Raw genomic sequence first — 5,413 nt, 5'->3', positions numbered from 1 at the left:
TATTTTTGGATAATTATCTACTTTGCTTTACTTATTTAAGAGCTAAGTCGCCAGATTCTTTGATTTTCCGCTGCAGCAGATTTGGTGTACTCCTTTATCAATAACTTGAAAATATTTTTGACTCACCTTTAAGAAAGCAGCATTTGACACACCTTGCAAATAATCTTACCTAAAATTATTTCATAATAACTAATAAATAATCATACCTAAAATTATTTAATTTCTACTTTATTCAGATATTTTTAATTAAAGAATTATTTTGTTATAAATTTAATACAAATTAATTTTTGAAGTTTAGAATTTCACTTAATGAATTTAATAGGATATATATAAATATATATATATATATATATATATATATATATATATATATATATATATATACTTAGTGAATTTAATAGGATATATATATATATATATGCATATATATATATATATACATATATATATATATATATATATATATATATATATATATATATATATATATATATATATATATATATATATATATATATATATATATATACTGTGGTGTACACTGGATTTTTAGATGTTTGAGTTTTGACACTTATAGGTATTGTGCAAACTTCAAACTTTTGTATGCTTTTGCTTATATCAAAAAATAATGTTTTGCAAAGAATTGGGGTAATTGGACCTTGGCAACAAAAAAACCCTAATTTTTGGGCCAACCCAGCCCTTAATGTGGGAGCAACAAATTTATAGAATATTTTCTTTACTATTTTTATCTAAATTTATATTCATCAAGAAATTTCAATTTTCATGCAATAATCTCGTATTTTTCATGGAAAAAAGTAAATATTTTGCATGTGGTTTGTGGTGGAATGATGCCAGAAACAAAGATGGTTGATATAAATGTAATATCAGTAGATATTTTATTTAGACCACTGATTGATTACTATCGGCTTTGGGCTCATCAAAATTGTTGCCAAATAGATTGAGGATTTTTTTGTGCAATTTATGTAATCCATAAATTTTTTTTTTCATTTTCACTTCCAACAAGGCTGCAAGCAACCACTATTAGAGTTGGAAGTTACTGGAATAGAAAAGATGAAGTTTATAGAGCAAAATAACAATTTACAAATGACTTAAAAGATTGAAAATTATATGAAGCAGGAAAACAAGATGAAGGGAGCAAATTCCAAAGAACTGATGTTCGAGGAAAAAAACTAGACGTATAAGAAATGATGGAGCACATAGAAACACTCACAATGAAGGGATGAGACTTAATTGAACTTAATTAATTTTAGTAGATAGCACAAGAGACGCTAGCTCTTTTGAGCAGTGCCCATTATAGTATTTATAGAAAATAAAAAAAAACGTAACATTACGACGATATAATAATGGTTAGAGCTATTTAAAAATATTTACTAGTTTAATAAAATAAACAATTTTTTCGTAGCTAATTTTCAGATATTTTCTTAAATTTGTTTATTTAAGAGAAACTCAAAAGATAAAACACAAAAGATTTCTTTATTTTAGTTGTTATTGAATGGGTGTTTGGACGTGAAGTTTATATAGTATGTTAACTATTAAGGGTTAAATCTAAGAACATGTTTAAATTATAGACAATTTGCTTCTCTAGAGTTTCGTTACTTTGGTTGGCGTTATCTTTTTTTGTTTTGTTTTTTTATACAAATGAGCGTTACAAAATTTATTAAAAAAAATAGTAATATATATATATATATATATATATATATATATATATATATATATATATATATATATATATTTATATATATATATATATATATACATATATATATATATATATATATATATATATATATATATATATATATATATATTTATATATATATATATATATATATATTTGTATATATATTTATATATATATATATATGTATATATATATATATATATGTATATATATATATATATATATATATATATATATATATATGTATATATATATATATATATACATATGTATATATGTATATATATATATATATATATATATATATATATATATATATATATATATATATATATGTATATGTATATATATCTATACATATATATATATATATATATATATATATATATATATATATATATATATATATATATATATATATATATATATATATATATATATATATATATATATATATATATATATATATATATATATATATATATATATATATATATATATATATATATATATATATATGGAGACATATTAACCCAATATGCCGCACAAAAGTCATTTTGAAAAATAATAAAACTGAAATGTTCAAATATAAAAAAAGTTCATCACCAGAAATTTTTTTAGAACAAGATTCTAAAAGCAGATAATAAATAATTTTTAAAAAAGCTAAACTATTTAATAAATTTTAGCACTTTAAACGGATTTAGGCATTTCTAAATTTAAATATTTTTACAGTAATGAAACACAATAATATAAAATTTTTATTAAAATAATTTTTTGAAAAAAGATAATTTTAAGCTGAGATATTAAGCTTCAGGGGTATTTATTACAATATACTTCACAATATGCCCCGCTCTACCCTATTTAATAAAACACATAAGACAATTTTAAAAAACCTTAAAAATGTTCAAGTTTTATTCATTTTTTAAAACATGCTTATTCAAGAATGGCTAAGTAACTCAACTCGTATTAGATGGTATTGTTTAATCTCTATTTAAAAATTTAGATTTTATCCTCACGCACAGTGAAGCGAAATGGTCAAAAAGCGACCAAAACTCAAAATTTTGTAAAGTAATAAACGTTTTTATTAAATTACTTTTTCAGTTCAAAAACAACTTAAAAAGTGGGTAATTCAAAACTTTTCAAGTTGTAGACCCCTCCCCTTACCCCCTCTTCTATCCCCCTCATCCCTCGAATTTTCATTGCAATTTTTTTTAATTTTTAGATTCTAGTAATTATTCTAAAAATATTTTCTAAGTGAAAAAAATATTTACCTTATTTATTAGGCATTAATATGTAATCCCTGATTATATATACTGATAAGTGAATTTTGACATGAAAAAGTTTAAATTTGAAAAGATAACATTTATTAAGAAAAAATATTACTATTCATCTCCTCTGAGAAGGTCCTGTACGTCAGGATCAAGGTTAGGACCAGAAAATGGGTTCCTGAAAGCAATCGAAGAGATGACAGGGTTGCTTCTTATTAGTAAAAAATGGAATTGGTTCTGCATCTCATTAATTCTAGATATTTTGCATGTGTGATTGAGTCTTGCATTTTGTATGGCCTACTTGTGCTTCCTGAGCCTCCTCCAAATACGCTCCGATGGGAAGATCCAAATGCTCAGCAATTAAAAATTCATGTTCCAGAATCTTATGAAGTGTAGGTGGCATTATGTACCAAGTATAGGTTTCCACTATCAGCTCTGAAGTTTTATAACAGTATGCTTTAATAGCATCCAAGTTCAGGTGGAATCCACTGCAAACGGCATTCAATATGTTCCTTAGTCTTAAAATGATGTCCAAACTAACTCCTGTTATTTCAGAGAAAAATTCTGCTGCTAGAAATGCCCTCCTTGCAGTGTTTCCTGTATTAGTATTTCCAAATCCCTGTTTAGGAGTATCAACCACTAAGCTTAACACCTCTCTAAACTTTCTTTTGATTTTGTATTTTCGAGATTTTACAGATAATTTATCTTCTGGAGATCGGGACTGGTATATTTTAATATCCATTTTATATCCCAAGTGTAGAATGAATTCAAAAATTTGTATCCAACAGTGCAGTGTGGATAATCCTAAAGCTATAGCTTGCTTATTGCAAACTTTTTATCTGTCATAGCATTCACTGCCTTGCCGTCCAACATGGTCATCTCAATTTTTATTTTTATTTTTGCTTTCTGGTTAGAGAAGGGGATTTCAAGTTCAAAAACTTAAAGACTTTCTATTTGCTTCCTAACATCTAATTCTTCAGCTCTTGTTGACTCTTTTGTTTCTTTTTGGTATTGCAGGTGAAGAGGCCTGCAAAAGTGGGGGCTTGAAGGCATTGGATTTGACCATACAGTGATGGCCCCTATTTCCATTTCAACGAAATAATTGCAGTTTGGAACAAGGATTTTTTGTTTTTAACTCCTGTTAAAAGATCTGTGTCATCAAACCTTTGATTGTATACACTTTGAGATGAGGCTCCATCCATTCCAGCTTTCATGTAGAATTTTCCAGTTGTTTCCAATCCATCTAAACACTCAGTATTAGATATGTTTATAACTCTTGATAAAGTGTGCACACTTTATCATGAATGTACGCGTACAAACACATTAACAACAACTATCCACTTTAGTTATAAACCACTACACGTCATGTAACATTTAACATAATATAACCACATCATGTTAACAACATCTGTATTCAAGATTCAAGAAATACGGATAAAACACTTTTCCAGGCATGATTTGAACTCCCAAATTTTTATTTTAATACTATTGTCAAAGGAGGATGTGTTACAAAATATTACAGTTACTGGAGCTTGGGAACATGAAGAACCCAAATAACGGCCCTCTCCAACCCTTTGAGAAGGGGGACAGTATTTTAAACATAATTGTTTTCAAAATTTAAAACAAAATTTAACTTAATCAATAGAATTGAAATTTCTTAAAAAAATATTTTGGCGTTCAGAAGTAATGACCACGTACAGTTTACAACCCCCTCATTGTGGGAGGAAAAATATTTTACACAGATTCTTATTTTTTATACTTATGCCCTTATATCTATTTCGGGCAACTTTTGGAAGCTGATTTTTTTTTTGTTATCCATGATAACATCCCCTAGGATAAAAAAGTCATTTCAGGGTGGAACTCAGCGGAACTTTTGAGATATATTATTTTCAAAAACAAAATTTATCGGAAAATTTATATTTTCACCTAATATTTTAATTACTCATTTGGCAAAAGCTATATTCAATATTTTATGTTTTTTACTTTGAAAAAGTTAAAAGAATGCCTAAATAAAGCTTTACGATTAAAAAAAAATAAAAAAATCATCTAAATGAGTAAAAAAAATTAACATTAGAAAAGTATAAAAAGTTCGCGAATTTTAGCGAACTTTTTTTACCTTCTACTAGGTAATAAAAAAAATGCTTATCTGACTAGGATAGTAGACATGAAACAACCAAAATATATATTTTTCTTATTATTTGATATTTTCTCTAATAAGTTGTAAAAAAAGTTAATGAAAATGGTGTATTAAAAAAATTCCACTTATGGACACTTTTTGAGCTTTTCGCTTCATAACGTCACGTTTGCAAAGAAATATTGATAGCAAGTTTGACAAGTGTTTCTCTAGTGCTAAGTTTTCTTTTGGCTTCTTTGTTAGCATTAAAAGCAGCAACGTGCATTAGCTCTTTTACAGCAACTTTGTAAGCTACAAATTTAGTTCAAA

The sequence above is a fragment of the Hydra vulgaris genome, chromosome 10 (assembly GCF_038396675.1).
Source record: "Hydra vulgaris chromosome 10, alternate assembly HydraT2T_AEP".
Lineage (NCBI taxonomy): Eukaryota > Metazoa > Cnidaria > Hydrozoa > Anthoathecata > Hydridae > Hydra > Hydra vulgaris.
Note: the sequence above shows the minus strand (reverse complement) of the source record.